The sequence below is a fragment of the Pleurodeles waltl genome, chromosome 4_2 (genome assembly GCF_031143425.1).
Source record: "Pleurodeles waltl isolate 20211129_DDA chromosome 4_2, aPleWal1.hap1.20221129, whole genome shotgun sequence".
Lineage (NCBI taxonomy): Eukaryota > Metazoa > Chordata > Amphibia > Caudata > Salamandridae > Pleurodeles > Pleurodeles waltl.
In genome coordinates this window covers 1,023,118,401-1,023,139,117 of record NC_090443.1, presented here as the reverse complement: position 1 = coordinate 1,023,139,117, position 20,717 = coordinate 1,023,118,401, and positions in this window count along the sequence as shown.

Below are 20,717 nucleotides of genomic sequence, written 5' to 3'. Positions count from 1 at the left end.
CCTGCTACATTAGACGGCTCATCAAGGAGAAGAACCAATCAGGGCGGGCTTTAGGGCCGTGTGACTGGTGCGGTCACACTGGGAGCTGACCTGGCGAGGGTGGCGTTTACCTCGGGGGGGAGCACTGTGTTTAGCAATAACTTACAATTTAAAAGCACCTGCTGGAGAGTCCCTTGTACGTTGAGTTTTCGCGCAGCAATAAAAATGTCAAGATAGCTCTTGTGATTAATGTTCCTGCAAGAAAGAGTGCAGAGTTTTGTCTAGTGGCAGTTTTGATTCACTGTAAGTAGTGCACACAGTTACTATATCTGTATTTTTGTGGATAGATGAGTTGATTGGTAAAGTCAGCCTATACCCACACTTTAAAACAAATGAAATGTATGTGAGAGAGGAGCTATGAAATGCAGAGGGACACTTTTGCTGGGTGGTAGTGAGGGAATCCGAGGAGGAGACCATGGTGAGGCACCAAAAAAGACTGTCGCACCGGTTGCTACCAGCTCTAAAGGTGGCTCTGCATCAGATCAAGACAGCTACCCACGACCTTCAATCGTTTATTCATAGAAAGAATTGCCTGAAATCAGACCATTGAGTTGATTTGGAGGAGGCATCCTACTCTTTGAGTGCCAAATAGATTTTCACACAGGTGAAGGCAATCTGCCCTGAATTCCAACTTGGATTACTTCAAAATTATAATGGACAGAAATGGGGAGACTACAACAACAACAACAAAACGCTTCTATATCCACATCGATTACTCAATCTCAACACATGAGGTAGCAAACAATCAATTCTTCGGTATTAATACTGTAATATATTCAGAATAAACCTCAAATAATACATTTGAATATATTTTAACCATGATCCTTTGAATATACACATTATTAGTCAAAAACTGCACACATTTTTTTCCGCAAAACACATTATATAACAACAAAAGTTGCCAACTTTAGACAGTGACCCCACCACACAGAAAAGGTTCCAGCAATCATCAGTCCAAGAAAATTAAAATCACGCTTCATGTTGCATGGCCGAAGTTCTACCAAAGGGAAAATTAACCAAATATAATTCCACTCTTGTATGCCAGCAGAAGTGGACAATGAAAAGCGTCAACAGCTGTTTCGGTGGATAAGAGCTTGATAACATTTGTCCTTTCTCAGGACTACCGGATGAAGTGATGATCTCTTGAACAATTAAGTTTAATCAATCTCATAAGCATCTATAATTTCTGAAATCGCACTGTATATTGAAGAATCTTACTGGGTTAATAGTAGGGCCTTCATAATAGCCGAGGTCCATTGGATTTCAAATAGTCTTACAAAATAGTTTAAAAGGATAATCAGGGATGCAAGGGGAGGAATGGAAGTTAGAACAGCTCAGATATGCACAGCTCCCGAAAGGGAGTCCTAAAAGGAGGATAAATATATAGTCCATCGAAGCTAGGGCAAAAAATTCTCCACGGTACAACAATGCAATAGATATTCTAGAAACTGTGAGATCTTCAGGATAACTTTACTTTTTTCATAATAAATATTTCATATTAGCAGATTGCTGGACCATTCTCCTGCTAATTTCAAAGTTTTCACCCTTCATGTCCCAGGAGAGCATGGATGGCAGGCAGAAACCACATGAAAGCTTGGCTCATTTTGGGCTAGAGGGTGCAAGAGAAGGACCTCGATTTGAGTCAGAGCCAAGCATCTGGCTTGAGCTTTCAGTGGCTCGCCCACCTCTACTCACTCACTGCTGATAGGACTCTACTGCAGGTCATGGGCACTGGGGAATTGAGGATTCACTGCAGAGAATCAACCTCCCACACACTAATGTGCTGCCACACAAAATAAGGCACAGGAAAGTGCTTGCATGAAATCAGCTATTAACTGGGAATTAGTTCTTCAAAAGTTCATGTGTGAGGACAGTTCAAGCATGATGCATTTCTGGCATCATCTCCCGTTAACCCAGTGGTGTAGCCAGTGTGTATTCACTCCTTGTGCATGGAAAGAAATCAACCCCTTTTGTATAGTGAAATACAGAAATATGTAGGGTTCAGTGGGCCCCCCAGGCCTCCAAGCCTCAGTGCCACTGCATCTGCCCCGCTGATGGAAACTACGCAGCTGCTCTCACCATCACAACAATATGGGAGGTGCGATGGCGAGATCCTAGCAGAAGGAGGGAACCCTTCCAAGGTTGGAGCAGCTGGCACAAATATGAGCGATTGAAAGTAATAGGGAAGTGTGACGATAACTGGGTGAGTGGGGGCTCCTAACTTCCAATGCGGGGCACGTGCAACTTTCTCATGAAACCTTAATGAAGGTGAGTCCACTCACTCCCAGAATAGAAGGTCTGTTTTACAACTTGCAAAATGATTAAGTTGCCCTCAAATGAGGCCAGGGCTGGCTTTAGCTCTGGTGGCGTCTGGTGGGAAAATCTTTTTGGTGCCCCCTCCCATGACCTCCTTCTCAATATCCCTCCCTACCACAAAGCACAAGTGCCCCTCATATTTCCATAGCCCCTCCCTCACATACATTTAATTTGTTTTAAAGCCCCGGTAACATCTGGCTTTACTAACCCACTCAGCTAGACACATAAAATACAGATCTGTTCTTTGCAGCAGGCATATTAACCTTCTACGCAACTTTATGGCGAGTCAAAACGGCCACTTGACAAAACTCTCATAGCTCCCTCTTGCAGGAACATTAATCACAACAGTTAGCTTGACATTTTTATTGCTGCCTGAATGCTGGACGCGCAAGGAACCCTGAATCAGGTGTGTTAAAATCATAAGTTATTGTTAAACATAGCACCCCCTCTGAGGTCAGTCCCCCCCTCTCAAGGTCAGCGCCCTAAAGCCGGCCCTGAGTGAGGCACAGTGGTGTAATGCAAAATGGTGGGGCCTCCCTACTGAATGTGATGGGGGCCCCCGATTCTCCCATATCTCACACCGCAGACACAACAGGGACCTGTGTTATGCCCCTGGCAAGGCAGGATCAAGTTACTGAGGGCCATATTTATGGCCAAGTCATGCAGTGCAGCAAGTCACCTTGCTGTGCTGCACTTTGTGACAGGGAAAGAGCAGGAATGCACCCTGTTTATCCAATATGGCACATTCCTGTCCTATTCCCTTGTGTTGACGCTGTTTTGGCAGCCTAGCGCCAATGCAGACTCCCTTGTACCATGGTGGAATGAATCAATCAATCAGGGATTTGTAAAGTGCACTACTCACCCGTGAGGGGCTCAAGGCGCTGAGGAGGGCGAAGGAAAAGGGGGGGAGGTGCTGCTGCTGCTCGAACAGCCTGGTCTTGAGAAGTTTCCTGAAGGTAAGGAGGTCTTTGGTCTGGCGCAGGTGGGTGGGAAGAGTGTTCCACGTTTTGGGGGCGAGGTACGAGAATGATCTACCGCCGGTTGTAGTTCTGCGGACGCGTGGGACGGTTGCAAGGGCAGCGAAGCGAGGATGCCGGCTCGGGGTGTAGGAGGAGAGCCGTCTGGTGCAAGGGTGCCAGTGTTGTAGCCAGGTTTGTTTTTGTGCAGGAAGAGGCACCTACATGCACAAAAATAATCCTGAGAGGCATTTTCCTCTTTCTATGTTTGCTTCAGAATACAGCACACATAGAAAGAGGAAAATCTCAAAGAAATTAAGATATTTCTCCTTGTTACACCTCACCTGGGGAGGCCTCTCTTTTTGGCACATTCTCATGTTACCAGGTTTAGTAAATAGGAAAATGCTTAAAAAACCATGGGAGTTGTGTGGGAACACCCATTCAATGCCCATGAAAAGCCTCCCTGGTGCAGAGTAATGCAACACAGCGATTTGCACTGCGTTGCATTACTTCAGATGTTTGAGCCATTCAAAGCCACGCAAAGTGGCTTTTCATGGCTTCAAAAATCTGACTTAAGGTTTGCGTTCCTGTTCCACTAAGTTGCGTGGTGCAAGACCAATGCCTACTGGGTCATACATATGAGTTTGGCTGGGTCCAAAGATCGGCAGCTGCTAATTGTCATGCATCTAAAATACTAAATGCACTAGCAGAGGTCCTAGGAGGCCACCGTACTTGCCTCCCCATACACACAGCAGGAGCTGCGGTCCTTGTGTTACACTCCTGATTTGCACATGGTGTGGTCTAGTCTCAGGTGGTATGGTGGGCAAGGAAACAATGGACTGGGATGCAGCCCGAGTAATTACCAGTGGCTGAGATTAATTCTAGCATCCCACCCATCACTTTTTTGTATCACTTGTCTGCTAAACATTGTTAATTAACAACGCAATCTGATTTTTTCACTACAAGAAAGGGGACAAAAAGAAATTCTTTCAGCTGTTAAGGCATCTCTACTATGGTAAAGATCCTGCTACTAGTGGGCAAAATTTCACTGCTTGAGTCATTAATTACATTTGCGATATAGTGTCACTCAAAGTATCACACCTCAGACTGTGAAATGTCACTTGTTAGAAATGGGATCTTTGGTTGGCAATCAGGTTACCCCCTGTTCAAGCAAGGACCCTCACTCTAGTCAGGGCAAATGAGAAACAAACCTGTTTAACTCCCGCTCACACCGTTGTTAGCTTGGCACTAGCAGAAAGGCTTAACCCAGAGACAATAAGTGAATTATTTGTACAAACACACAGAGTAATACAGTGAAAAGCTACAAAATGGACACCACACAGGTTTAGAAAAATAGTAAATATTTATCTAAGTAGAGCAAGAGCAAATACGATAAAAATCCACGATACACAATTAAAAATATGACTTTAGCAATTAAAAACACAAAAATAGTGCCTAGAAGCAGAGTCGATTCCCACAATGCAACGCCACTGTTACCGTTTACGTAGTCGCATGGACCCCCAGGTACAGTACCTTAGGCAAAAGTGAAGAAACAGGCCGGTGCATGGAGTCGCGGTGCGAGGCGTTGCTGGATCCGATGCGGCGTCGGTTCCGGTGCTGTGGGGCAAAGGAAAGGAGGCGTCATGAAGAGGCGTGAGATCCTTGCTGCAGAGCGGTGGAGGTGAGGCGGCATCGGTTGCGAGGAGTCAGTCTCTGGGCACCTCCAGCAAAGTCGAAGTCCGTCAAAGTCAAGATGCTGTGGGGCAACCTTGTGGTGTCGCAATCATGCACAGATTCACAAGAGCTGTCACGGAGTCGGGTCTCATGCTACCACACTCCTATCTTGCGAGTACTTGGGATATCAGTGGCATCAGTGACGCGGGCCTGCGATGTCAGTGGGGTCGTCGTGCTTCTGCAAGGTCCAGGTGCAGGCACTGTAACGGGTTCCATGCAGCATCGCCTTTGTGAAGTCGCATGGCGTCGTTTCACAGGATTTTTCCAGAAATTCACTCTCAGGGGCCCAGGAACTGGAATGGCACTCTCTGACAATCTAGAGTCCACAACATGCAGACTCAGAGACTGGTTGGTGAAGCCTTTGCTGTCCCTGAGGCTTCAAAAACAGGAGGCAAGCTCAGTCCAAGCCCTTGCAGATACCTCTCAAGCAGGAATGCACAACAAAGTCCATTCTTTGTCCCCTTTCAAATGCAGAAGAAGGAACTGCAGGATAGCCCAACAAAGCACAGTCACAGGCAGGGGCGTCACTTCTCCTCCGCTCTTCAACTCTTCTCCTGGTAGAGATTCCGCTTAAAGCCCTGAAGTATTCTTGAGCTGATCTAAAGTCTGGGCGTTTGGGTCCAATACTTATACCCCTTTCTGCCTTTGAAGTTGCCCAACTTCAAAGAAAAGTCTCTGTTGTTTACCGGGTCCTGCCTTACCCAGGCCAGGCCCCAGACATATACCAGAGTTTGGAGACTACATTGTGTGAGGGCAGGCATAGCCCATTCAGCTATAAGTGGCCACTCCTCCCTCCACTCTAGCCCAGATGGTTCATCTGGATATGCAGACTACACTCCAGCTTCCTTTGTGTCACTGTCTAGAGGAGATGCCCAACTGCCAGTTTGACCCAGACAGGGAATCCACAAACAGGCAGAGTCACAGAATGGTTTAAGCAAGAAATTACCTACCTTCTAAAAGTGGCATTTTCAAACTAACAATCTAAAAACCACCTTCACTAAAACATGTATTTTTAAATTGTGAGTTTAGATACCCCAAACTCCAGTCTTCTATCTGCTCTCAAAGGGACTCTGCACTTTAAAAACATTTAAAAGCTACCCCCATGTTAACCTATGAAAGAGATAGGCCTTGCAACAGTGAAAACCAAATTTGGCAGTATTTCACTGTTAGGACTTGTAAAACACATCAGTACATGCCCTACCTTTTACATACACTGCTCCCTGCCCATGGGGCTACCTAGGGCCTACCTTAAGGGTGCCTTAATTGTATAAAAAGGGAAGGTTTGGGCTTGGCAAGTGGGTACACTTGCCAAATCAATTAGGCAGTGCAAGACTGCACACCCAGACACTGCAGGAGCAGGTCTGAGACATGTTTACAGGGATACTTAGGTGGGTAGCACTATTAGTGTTGCAGGCCCATCGGTAGCATTTGATTTCCAGGCCCTGGGCACCTCCACTGCACTTTACTAGGGACTTACTAGTGCATCAAATATGCCAATCTGGGAAAAGCCAATTACACATACAATTTCACATAGGGAGCACTTGTACTTTAGCACTGGTCAGCAGTGGTAAAGTGCCCATAGTAACAAAAACAGCAAAAACAGAGTCCAGCATACAGCAACAACCTGAGAAGCAGAGGCAAAAAGTTAAGGGAGACCACGCCAAGGATGCCAGGTCTAACATCACTCATTAGCACACTACATAGTAATGTGAGACATAAGCAGACTGGAAATGTGGCAGCCCTGTGTGTCCACATAAGTGTGTGCACTTCACTCTTTTCACATCTATTCTTTGTTATTATCCTATTTCCTTCTTTGTGATGAAGCATATAATTAAACATGTTTTCTTGTAATGTTTTTTCCCTTTCAATAGGATCTTCAACAAGATGGCAGCACCATCGGGCAATGGAGTGTTTGTGGTGACGCAGTACATCCCTGCTGCCAGTCCGAGCCCCATCCAGCAGGTGTCAATGACGTGCCAGACACCATGCTTTCTGCAGAAGTTCATTAAAGGAAAACCAGAAGCTTTGGGAGTAATTTATTTATGACAATCATAGCTCATTCATGTTTAGCACTACTAACTAATTTACATTATTTACAATGTACACTACTTGGGAGATGGGAGTTTGTTTGAGGCATTTTCTAAGGTATACATAGTTTGACCCCTATCACAACTTATGATAGTTCAATTATGCATATTTCTGTGACACAAACTTCCTTAATATCACTGTTTTAAATATGGCCTTGAAGCTTTCCCTTAGAAACCATGGGCTACTGTCCTGAAACTTACAACCTCTGGCCATGGTAATGTCTTACCGTATGCTCTCTCTCTCTCTCTCCCCTCTTCCGAAGTACAGACATAAAAGCACTAGCGTTATTCACTCTAGGGGCTGTATTATAAGGTGAGTGAGCACTGCAAGTTCTGTGAGATATTAAGAAGGGAGTTATTTACGGAATGATATCATTAATGGGTGACTCGCTTGTTTCTTGGGAGGGTATTGGCTTCATTGTTTATATCATGTGCCGACTAAGGGTCAGATTTAGAGTTTGGCAGACCGACTTACATTATCACAACATGATGGACATCCCATCATGTCCAATGGCACTTGTAAGATGGCGGACAGGAAACCCATCCTCTGAACCCTAAATCAGGCCCTAAGTGTACTTACTGGTTCAGGGTGTTTTTTTAGCTTGACTAATCGCCTCTCCATTTTCCCTATCCCAAATGTAACACTAGTGGCAAGTACTTTGGTTGACACAGTATTTGTTCAGGGACAGGCTGATTTACCAGAGGTGGGTATATCAGGAAAACACAGTGTGGCAACCAGCGGTGCGCCAAAGGTGGGCGAAAGGCAAGTCTGTCTCTGTCACTGCACGAACAGAACCCACTCATGCTGTCATTTTACCAAGCTATCTGGTAAGTTATATTCTTCTACTTACAACGGCTACACCTTTTTTATGGTCTGGCTTGACAGTGCTGCTATCACCAGACAATGGTGTGAGCATCACTGGAGAGGGGCTTTGGCTCCACCCACATGTTGGGAGTGAGGAGCACATGTTTTGATTGGGCAGAACTTGTGTGGTTCCATGAAAAAGTGCTTTCCCCCCATGCAGCTGTGATCACTTTGTTTATTTATCCAGCATCCTAATCTTGAATTTTCAGGGGCACATACATGCCATTAGAGTGTTATTAAAGTTCTTAGATAATTAGATAATTTATGTTGTTTTCTCTGGCAGCAGTACAGATGGGAGGAGGGCAGTTATTACTCTTCATGGATTTTTAGGTCTGGCATTGACAGTGCAACTGTCACCTGACCCTTAACATCTACCAGTATGTTCCTCCAATTCTTTACATCCACACAAATACATATCCATTCCCATGCTATTTATTTGTAATGCTTGACATTACTATACAACATTTCTTTAAAGCCAGGCCTATTGGCATTGCCAATGCTTGTGAGTCTAATTTCTATAAACCTGCTACCATCTCTCTTTAGTTTGATTTGATTGGTATTACTGAAACTTGGTTTAATGAATATACAGCTAGGCAAGGCGTTTAGTGATATTACACCTCCAGGATTAATTTTGCTTGAAGAGCACTGCTCCCAAACCTGTCATGGGGCATTTCAAAATGTTGTCTCAAACCTGTCATGGTGACAAATGCACAAAAGTTGATTCCACCCAAAACATTAACTTTTATAATTAGAGATTCCTATGTTTCATAGTTGGTTTTTATCTTGACTTATAAAACCACCCTCCTCCAAGCAGGACCAATCTTCTAGCCTCTGTCATTGCCCACGAGTCCAACCACAACTTTACCTTGTAAAATTCAGTTTTCATTTTCCCTTTTTGATCTAAAATCTAACCTGCCTTTTCCCACTCATGTTAATGGACATGCTTTTGATGTTATCTGTTCAAATGTTTTGTTATGCCAGGCTTTTCTCCCGAATTTTGCTCCCTGGTCAGATCCTCTCTTTTTTCTTGTAGATAGTACAACCAGACCTGCCAGCTCACGTAGTGCCACTGTGTTACACACAATATTGTCTTCCATCGCATGGTCACCTGGTGAGGAGCCAATATCACATGGTGGCAGAGAAAATTAGCTGAAAACTACTGTAAACAGTGTTTTTCAGCTTGTTTTGGGAGGCTTTTCACTGCTGATGTCCATTAATGTTTGTATAAACACCCCAGGACAAAGGCAGGAGCCTCAGCAACCTTTTTTGTTTTTTAAGAGAAGGGGGTTTGGGGATAAGGTGGGGGCAAAAGTGCCTCTTAGGTGCTTCTTGGTATGAGACCACACCCCTCCAAGGCCCCGCCCCCTTCTCACAATGTGAGATTATTGAAGTTGACAGGTCCGAACTTCTGTGTTCAGTAATTCTTCCATCCTTCATGGAATTTAGAGGGAGGAATTGCATTTCTGGAGATCCCCTAACTTCTATAACATTGGACAGCAGGTGTCCTTTAAACACTGAGTCACAGGTACTCCTAGAAGGTCTCTACAAATTACAGAACACTATTAAGCTTGACCATCCTGTGGCTAGTTTCCTAAGCATTTAATCAAGGTTCAATGCACCTTGCAAGCAATTGTATACAGTTGGCACAGAAAAACTGACCCTGCCATTAAACTGGAATTGCAACAAACAAACTATATTTACAAACATGCAGTCAGAAAGAACAACTGTGCTTTTTTCCTAATAACATTTTAATGCCCCAAATCTGACAGCTGCTATTTTCTTGGTTACTGATGGTTACTGATGCATTATTGATTCCTCCTTTATCTGTGAATCCCTCTTTTTTAATGGAAAGATGTAACCGTATTGCTGTTTGTTTACAATAAAATTGCTGCTATTCAGACTTCACTTTGAGACTGGTGTATCTCCGTAGACGCTGCATGTGAAGTTGCTATCACAAGTTGAGGTGGCCCATTAACTTATCTTTATCCTCTCCATTTGGCGGATTCTCCTAAATTAATTCACACTAGGAATTTGTGTCTCTCTAATCTGAATCCCTGCCAACCAAACATCAGAGAACCTTCTTACTCCCAGATCAATAAGGAAGCATTTATCATGGTCCAGGGCCATGATAAATGCTTCCTTTTTGTCCGTGCAAGTCCGCAGACCCCGGAAACTGGCCTATATTATTCCCCTTATAAAGAAACCAACAACTTGGCCAGTGTCAGCCAACTTCTCAATGGCCATATGTGGTTACATTTCTGGGAAAAGCTGTTTTTTCCACCCACTGCCAGTCTTTATTGAATTTAGTCAGCTTTTGTATCCTGCCCGAATGGGCTTTTTCCTTAAGCACAGGAAAGGGTTAAACTTGAATCAGCCTTAGACTATTTGCACTATTGTGCTAATGCCAATATCCCAGCTGTCTCGATTCTATTGGATCTTTCTTCTGCTTTTACCATTTTGCCAGAAAGACTGTTGTATCTTGGGGTGAATGGACTGGCACTGTCGTGGCTTTCAGACTGTATGTCCAACAGATATTTCCAAATCTAACTAGACCCCCCATATTTCAGCTGCCAGACCCTCCCCGTGGGGTGTCCTACTAAGTTCCATCATGTCTTTACTGCTGTACAATCTCTGTGATCCTACTGGCTGACTTAATCCAATATGTTGGGTTTCCCATTTTTTCTATGCTGATGATACCCAAATAAGTGTTAAGATCACTGGGGATGCTGGCCACAACGTTGAACAATTAAGGGCCTCTATGAAGCGGAATGCTTGGTGAGTCATAACTACCTAAACAGTGACAGCAACAACATTTTCTGCCCTCTGGAACCCTTGCTTAAATGTTGGCCTACATCCCTAGGCTCGAAGCCTATACCGGTGCTGGTTGGCAAAATAATTAGGCATAACAATTGACTCAGCTGTTGCGATGAGGGATCCAATTACAGCAGTTGTCAAGGCATGTTTCTTCCATCTTTACTGAGTGAAGTGAATTATGTATCTTTTTTACCATTTATATTTTTTCTTTTCCTTATAAGATACACCTTCTAAATGGGTCAGCACTGACTACTGGAACACCATCTACCTCAATCTACCTAAATATTTGATCCATAAATTGCAGTTTATGCCTAAGGGTTCAAACAACCCCTGCCCTGACATCTCTTTGTTGGCTTCCTGACAATGAATACATAGTTTTTTTAAGTCTATGTGCCTGGGACAAAAGGCTTTGATCACTCCTAATCAATTCCCTTTGATCCATCACTGGAAATGTCTTCTCCATGAACTGAGGTCTAGCAGTACATTTCTGTTGGATGTACCTAGAGTTCCTTTAAAGACAGCTTGTGGTCTAGCCTTTTTGGTGGCTGCAGGTATGAAGTGGAATGCACCCCTGTTCCCTTGGTCAAGATTTGAATCAGAACTCTGAAAGCAGGAGTAACCAACTCTTCAGTAGACAATGCAAAGTACGTGTAGCTATTCTGCAGATACATCTTCCACTTTCATTGGCAGACTGACACAGGCTTTGATAAGTAGACCTGGGGGTCATGCAGCAAAGCTAAATGCTCATTGCTTCGGTAATGAAGTGGGGTCACCCATTGGAAGCTTTTTTTGAGAACTTATCAGGTCAGGAAGCATCAGCGGAAGTATAGTACAGTGATTCTGATAGATACTGACACGTTTGGCAAAGCAGCAATAAAAAAAATTCATTAGATTTAAGAAACAACTACACAAAAAACAATCCCCCAGGATGTTGAATATAATCTGAGAGGAGAGCAAAAGGATTTTGTTGCTTGTGTGGAGGACGAGATGTTCGCAATTTCAGCTTTGCATTGGTAATGCTCAGAATATCGATGTCTCATCCTCAGCAGCTAAGTGGTTAAAAAGTTACAAGAATTAAACTAAATAATGCAGTCATCCAGTCTGAAGGAGGAATTTAATAGATGAACAGTATCTCAACGACAACTCAATGTTGCTGTAGGCACACACCTGAATGGGTAGAGGATGTACACAGAAATAGCCTGTCAACGTACTTTCAGTTTGCATCGCCTCAGAATTGACAATACTGCAAGTCATCGATATCAGCCTGTCCCACAAAGCATATCATATTTACATGACGTTTAGGCTGGGTATTCTGCCATTTCTAGAGATCACTGGATCTTGTCCCGGAATGGACATATATTGCAGAATCTGCAGGATGTGTTAAATGCTGGTGCACCATACAATGACAGATTGCTCCTCTTTATCAACCTTTAGAGAGACCCTTTCTAGAGAAGGGGACGTACAAGCATCTGTAGACCCTTCCATAATACCACAGTGCTATAGTGATGTAGAAAGAAGGCACATGTGTGTTGTGGTTCCAGGCCTTTTCTGGTCATTGTGTGCAAAGCAGATCCTTGATCGCTACATTTCTTTTCATAGAGACTCTCTGGCTGCCAAGAAAATTGCCTTGCAAAATTACCAAACGTTCTCATTTCGTAGTGTTCACCAGATGTGCTTGCTGTATGCATTGCAGTGCTGTAGTTCCCAAAACAATGTGTGCTATAGAATGCAGATGGCACAACACCAGGTGCTTGATTTGGACTTTACTGTATCTTTAATGCCTCCTTGTCTTCTCTCATAGGTGGTGCAGATCATGATTGGAATAGTCAGTATCTGCTTGGGTGGCATTCTGTCCTCAACTTATGGCAAGTTTATGATTTACAGCGGTGTACAATTCTGGGGTGCTATATTTGTAAGTATCTGTAGCTTAAATTCAAGCCTCTTTCCACAAGAACTTAAGCAAAGCTTTCTGAAATTGATTCTTGAGTTTTAAATCCTTCTTTTTTTAACATTAACCTTTGACTGACCCTTACTCCCAAAGTCTGCTGATATCAAGAGGGAATGTTACTTGTCTCCTTGTAGCGGAACGCTCTGGTCTGTGATTGGTGTGAATGTGGGTAAAATTGTCCATAATGAGCAGGAATGAACCAAAACAAATGGAAAACCTGGAGAAGCTGAGCCACAAGGTCACAGGAAATGTTTTTCTTGAACACAACTAGGTCCTCTAGAAGTCTTTAACCCGATGGGAACTGAAAGGACTATATATAACAAAGTGTTGGAAGAAAGATAATGGCGCAGACTCTAGTGCATGAAAAATAGTCATAACCACAAAATATTTCCAGGCAGAAAACCTTGCCCTCTGTGGCCTGGAAGTGCTACCTGTCATTCAAAAGCACTGTGTTGTGGCCATGTCCACCAGTCAAAGCCACGATAGCTCCATCTGTCATCTCCACCATCAGCTGTGACCTCTCGCTCGCATGGAATAAATGTACTCAACTGTGAATGTGTGCTTGCTGATGATGCTGACATGTCTGTGTTTCCCCGCACCACCCCACCTCCGTTCCCGTAGTACAGGCCAGCTGCCTTTCCACCCCTATCTGTGATTTGTTGAACCTCCTTTTTGATTCATTGACTCCCTTCAAATTCGGTAGACACCATTCACATTCTTGAGCTCTGTGCTCTCTTAAACTTACACTCCTTACACACAGGCCTGCAATTGCTCATTCCAGCTTCATGCCCCACTGAAGGAGAATGCTCCTCTGCTTAACCTTAAAGCCAAATCCCTTCTCCTGCATTCAAAACTGTGAGTCTTTCTTTTATGATCCTCTCAAATGTAATACTGTGATCTCATACTATTCTTCAACACCCCAACACTTTCAAGGATCAAGATATAGGCCCTCATTACAACCCTGGCGGTCAGTGATAAAGTGGCGGTAATACCCCCAACAGGCCGGCGGTAATAACTGTGAAATTATGACCCTGGCAGAAACCGCTCAGACAGACAGACAGCCACTTTAACACACCGACTGCCAGGGCAGAATCAACAGGCACCACAGCGGTAACCGCCTACAGCCAGGCGGAACACAATGTACCGCCCACTGTATTATGAGACACCAATCCGCCACCTTTTCCAGGGCGGTACCAATGACATCAAAGCCTGGCCAATACACTGCACAGAAGGGAAACGACTCACCTGTGGAGACTCGGGGAACAACCACGACAGCATGGAGCCCGAGTTGCATGTTTTCCCCACGACCACAGTGAGTACTGTCGCCTAGCACACAGGGGAGGGGGGAGAAAAAAGCAAGTGACACACACACGCAACACCCCTACCCCCGAAACCATACACACAAGCAGATGCAGTAACATAACATATTCACCCCATACCCCTCAGGAATAATGCAAGGACAGCTACAATAGAGTAAAAAAGTTGTAATAAGATAAATATAGTAGGAATACCTGCATCCAAATAAAAAAGTATATACATATTCATAAATCAAGGGACACTGCCCAGTCCTCAATGTTGGTGGGCCACATCACAAAGTTCAAGGCCCCGTCTCACTCCTGCAATAACACGGAGAGAACACTGCAGGGGCATCATGTCGTAAATAGCCAGGCACCTCAGGGGGATGGGGAATGGGGGGGCACCTCAGCCAGAAGATGGTACAGCACCACTGGTCCTGGAGGGGACAACATGCCCTGTGCTCTGTCATAGGGAGTGCAAGGCCACAGTCTCTCAATTTGGTGATTTGCCCACATGCTCTGAAGGGGGCAACTTGCCCTGTGCTCTGTCCTGGGGAATGCAAGGCCACAGTCTCTCAAGTGGGTGACTTGCCCACATGCTCTGGAGGGGGCAACATGCCCTGTGCTCTGCCCTGAGGAGTGTAAGGCCACAGTTTCTCAAGTGGGTGACTTTCCCACATACTCTGGAGGGGGCAACATGCCCTGTGCTTGGTCCTGGGGAGTGCAAGGCCACAGTCTCTCAAGTGGGCAACTTGCCCACATGCTCTGGAGGGGGCATCGTGCCTAGTGAGCTTCATCCCGGGGAGGATGGGGTGAGTGGATGTCTTCTCCACTGGTTCTGGATGCCCAGTGAGCTTCATCCTGGGGAGGATGGGGTGAGTGGATGGCTTCTCCACTGGTTCTGAAGGGGGCATTGTGCCCAGTGAGCTTCATCCTGGGGAGGATGGGGTGAGTGGACGGCTTCTCCACTGGTTCTGGAGGGCACATCATGCCCAGTGAGCTTCATCCTGGGGAGGATGGGGAAAGTGGATGTCTTCTCCACTGGTTCTGGCCTCTCTTTTTGCAGATGTTGGTGCCCCACTATTGCTCCTGGTGTGTTCAGTGCAGCCAACTACAGGTCTTTCCTATGTAAACATTACTGTACAGTTGAATTGCAATGTTTGAACCTGGTTAAACGAATAAATTTTGAAAACATTTGACATACACCATACTTGTATTTTCTCAAAGTGTGTTTATTGCAGTGCTTTGAAGAAGAAGGGGTAGTGCAATGGGCTGGGGTGATGAAAGTCCAGGTTAGAGTCCAGTCTATTTGTATCACAGGTGCATTGTCCAAGGGGACATAGGAAGGGGAGCAATGGCAGTTCAAGATGGACAGGGTGACAGAGTGGGACACAAGGGTGAAAATCAGGAGAGTCTTATTTCCTGGCGGGGGTCTTGGCAATAGTCTCTGGCTTCTACCTGGATCGCAGGGAACGTTTGCAGGGTGGTTCATCTTCTGCAGGGGGAGAGGTGCTGATGGCCTGTTGGTCCTGTGGCGGGGCTTCCTGTCCACTAGCGGCAGCGGAGGTGGAGGGCTGTTCAGTTGTACTTAAAACATTTTCCGGAGCATTTCTCTCTCGACGTTGTGCAGGTCCTCTCCAGCAAGCCGATTTGGATGCAACATTGTTGGATTGCTTTTTCCCGAGGCCCTGGTAAAATCCTGAAAGTCTGAGCTCCGGTGCTTTCAGCAAGATGACACTGAAATTCAGGCCGGGTCCTGGTTGAAGGTAGTCTGGCTTGCGAAGTTGGGTCGGTCCACTTATGGCGATTTTTCCCAAAGTAGCTCCAAACTTCTGGAGCTTCTTCCTGAAGTTACTCTTGAGGGTTCAGCGTGTCCCAAACACAAATACCAGGGTCTAGAAGCTCTGAGATGGACCTTGGATTTTGAGATCACAGCTCCCACAATGCACATGGCCAAATCCTCAAAAGTCCACTGGACGCACTTCAGGCTAGGGTCTTTTGTGACAGTTGGTGCAGGCAAGCTATGTTAACATGTTGCTTTCAAGAAGTTCACTCCTTAGTCCTTTTTGAAGAAAGGGTAAGGCAAAGTCCTTAGGGCTGCTGTTCAGTGTGCAACCGGTGACGTCCTTCAGAGTGCAGTCCTTCGGGTTGCAGACTAGGGTTCCAGCAGGACAGTCCTTCTTCTGGTCGTTTCAGGCAGCAGATCTGAGTTGCTAAGCATCTCCCAGATATTTATTGAAACATCTTGAGGGGAAAGGCAGGGGGCCACCCCTGTCCAATTAGATGCAGGGTGCTACCCAAATGCATGCCAGCTCCCTCCAAGGTGTGGCATTTTCCTGTCCCACAAAGCACTGCACTTTAAAGTCCAAGATGGATGATTTCTTTCCAGCAGAAAAAGACCTGACTAAACCAACCTACGAGTGTGGCTCATCTCCTTTAACACTCACAATCCAGACCATCTGCAAATTCCATTCCTCGGCCTGCTATCTGTCTGTGGGGTGCAGGTTGAGAGGGTAGGCCTGGCTGGCATTCATCTCTGTCCTGTTCTCTTTGAAGACCAGTTTTATTTAACCGGGCCCACTTCCTTGGCCTGGACTCTGCAGCTGCAGAACTGTTCCCATCAGATAACCTCTAATCAGTGCAGGCCACTTATCACCTCACCAAAGCAGCCTGGGTAATCCTGTTCCGATTGACCAATCAAGAGAGGCCACTACCAGGCTGGAATTTGGCTTACCGAAAAGAAAGTCCTATAAACCTTTTTCTATATTAGTGATGATAAATTCAACAGTAGCAAGTTGTTGGGTTAATCATTACCAATCTTTTGAGTCCTTTTCCTGACACATTTAGGGCCAGATGTAGGAAACTCCCAAATTGCGACTTGCAATTTGCGAGTCCCTGCGACTTGCAAATTGCAAGTCACAATTTGAGATGCAGAAAGGTGTCTCAGACACCTTCTGCGAGTCGCTATGGGGTCGCAAAGACCCACCTCATTAATATTAATGAGGTGGGTCGCAATTTGCGACCTCATAGCGACTCAGGGCATTCACGGGGATGGAGGCCTGCTGGGAACAGCAGACCTCCATGTCTGTGACTGCTTTTAAATAAAGCAGTTTTTTTTTCAAAGTGCAACCCGTTTTCCTTAAAGGAAAACGAGCTGCACTTTGAAAAATAAACCGAAACCTTTTGTTTTGGTATTTTTCAGAGCAGGCAGTGGTCCATTGGACCACTGCCTGCTCTGAAAAATTATTATTAGGTCCAGTCACAAAGGGGAAGGGGTCCCATGGGGACCCCTTCCCGTTTGCGAGTGGGTTACCATCCACTTCAAGTAGATGGTAACTGCGAGTCCATTTGCGACCGCTTTCGCAGTCGCAAATGGAATTGCATACCATTGCGACTTGCAAATAGGAAGGGAACACCCCTTCCTATTTGCGGCTCGGAAATGCATTTTGCGAGTCCGTTCTGACTCGCAAAATGCATTTCTACATACCAGATGGTGTTTAGCGACTCGCAAACGGCGTTTTTCGCCGTTTGCGAGTCGCTAAAGCTTTCCTACATCTGGCCCTTAGTTCCTTCCTAGCAATATTCTTGCTTGTATGAAATATTCTAATTTCAGCCTATGGAGCTAAGTATCTACAAGAGGGAAAAATGAAATGGGCAATTTTTCCCTCACAGGGGCTTTTGAAAGATCTCTTAGGCCCTTGCCCTATTATATAGATGGGACTTACAGAAGTCTGTCATTGCCAACTGTAATTGTACTACATTACCATATAACTTTTGATCAGAGTACTATCCCCGGCCTGGTTAGCAGAGCTCAGGGCACAGTCAGGGTAAGTTACCACCAGTATCAGTCAGAGGAAATGGGGGTGAACATGCGGTTCCGCCCGCCATATTTAGATGTATTGTGGCTGAGCGTCTGATAGAGAGCTCTTCCTAGCCGTGAGGTAGGTGGGTTACTGCCAGCCGTATTAGGATGTTACAGTCCTGCAGGCTGCTTACTGATGGTTTGCTGACGGAGAGAGGACATCCCTGGACCTAGTGGACATCGGACAATGGCAGTGGCCATGGAATACATGTAAGTCACACACAAACATTCTGCCCTTGACATATATGTCCCTCTGCATCACACATAACACACCACATGCACACCGTTATTCATTGCCATCCCACCAAAAGACAACATGTACATGCCGCAAACACACATTGATGTACATCCATGACACAACATACACACACTATTGATGTTGCACCCACACACCACACAACCAAAAGAACCACCCACTCATCTTTTCAAACACATGCACACACACACAACAATACTCACCTGAATTTTGCATGCAGAGTCCACGCCATATGTAAGTGCCACACATACTGACACAACCACATCACCCACTACATCTCCCTCCCACTCAATCAGCAAATCACATCTCACACACATATAAACGTACTGAGTCACACAAACAACTTGATGAACAACATGACAGGGCTCCTTGCAATGTGCACACATGGACACAGTTGACAAATGTGACTGTACCATCATGATGGTAGCAGTCTTAATTTGCCATTTCATACTGCCACCTTAATGGCAGTTCTGTATGTGTACAATATGTGTTGTGTACCAGCGTGTCCCCATCCGTGTCTGACATACTTGTGTCCCCGACATATGCATGTCACAGTAAATAAAAAAAATGATTGTGACATATATATGTCTTCATTGGTTCCGAGCTTATGTGCAGTTACCCCCAACATGCATAGCCAATGCAGGTCCAGCGACGGGGGTCATGTTTTCTCCAAAGTCCAGTCGGAGCAATGATGGAAGGTGTTGTCCAGTCATCTACAGTCAAAAACAGGGTGGAATCAGTAAAAAAGATGAGTTTTCACCCCTTCCCTTCCTATCCGTCAACTCAGAAGTAGAGGTCAGACAGCCACTTTTTGCTTGGCAGTAAGGCAAATCCAGATCTGCCTCTGCTTTAAGCGTAGCTGTAGTCCCGCCATCAGCCACTATTTCCTATGGCGTGATCCTCGTGGATGGGAATCCTTGGTGGAGTCGGCAGGACTCAAATGAGTTATGGGACCACCAACATCTAAATAGGGCGGGCAGACCGCCAAGGTGGCGGACTCTGTTTCAGTCAAAAAAGTGGTGGCGGACCTGCTACTGCCAAGATCAAAATCAGGCCCAAAGTTTCTTTTACTTCAACTGGGGGGAGCCTAATCTGCTCCACCCATGTTGGAGTATAAAGGTAGATAGGAGTGGGTGCAGCAACTACCAGCAGCCTCCACAACGTCGAGACACCAGAAAACTTTGTAGTTAGTTTGAGGGACCTGGGACACCACCCTGGACATCTCCTAATGAGAACACATGAGAGCTTTACAAAAAAGATTGGAATGCAGGCGTAGCCAGAATACCAAACATGGCGGATTAGGCTTAGAGGATTTCCCAAACCCCACAATCCTCCAGATACATTCTTGGGTTCTAGGGGCCCCCACCTGTATGCAGCTGACATTGCTGCACTTGGCAGCAACCCAGGGTCCTTTTGGTCATGGGGTTTGATGCCAGAGCGGCGTCCCGAGCCCAGAGATTGGCATCGGCAGTTCGGCCACATGACTTGGATGTTTCGGCCTGGAAGAACTCACTTGTGGGCAGTGGCACGTCTCACTCCTCGCTCTCTCTCCCGAGATCAACTGCAAAGGACGCCTGCCCCGACCTGAATACGGGTGCATAAAAAGGGGGCATGTCTCTGGGACTGTCGAGATGCCAGGGCTTTAAATGCTCGCCCCCCCAACTTTGGTGGATGTGGCAGGGGACACAGGGCCTGCCTGGGCTGTGTGGTCTCTCTCGCCTACCACATTTTTTCTTTTCCTTACACAGGCCCTGGGGGAGCACTTGCTAATAGAGGACCCCTGCTTTGAAAGCGGGCTGCCGTGATACCGAGGGTGGGGCTCCCCCACAGAATATTCAACCACACTCCCTCGCTTGTGGTGGAGGAAGGGTCCATGCTGAATATCCTGAGGGGCCAGACAACAGCTGCAGCATACTTCAACTCCCCAACCCCCCTCACTGATTAATTGCTCCTGGCTGGCAGAGGGGTAAGAGTCCTGAGCTTTCTGATCTGCTATTGTTCACCCTCTGTGCAGCTTGCAATTCTGGCGGGCTTTTAGAACTTTCGTTGTTCATAGCCTTCAATCGCATGGACCCATTTGACTGTTGAGGGCAATATCGGGACATATGAACCCTGGCGCTTTTGATATTTCAAAACCTACCTGGAAATACTGAGGTAGCACAGGTGTTTTCTGACTTTGTGACTCTTTCAGGCCTCATGGTGAACCAGGCTAAATCCTGTATCTTTCATCTACAACAGACCTGCAGGCTCCCCCTCCAACTGCAGTTAGATCCCAGGTTAGGCAGCAGGTCAAAATGGCTACATTAAGGTATTTATGATTCTCCCAAAGCGAACCTGGCAATGTGATGTGAGGTCTCTGACCTCATATAAACTTCTGGTCATCTTTACCCACCTCATTGATTGTTTGTGTGGCCTTAATAAAAATAGTGGTCCCCCCTAATGTTCTTCCTTTCTGCACTAACCTCCCCTGCTCCTTTTTCAAACAACTGGATTTAACCCTGATTGACTTTCTTTGTCAAGGGCAGGACTAAGCCAGGTGGCTCTC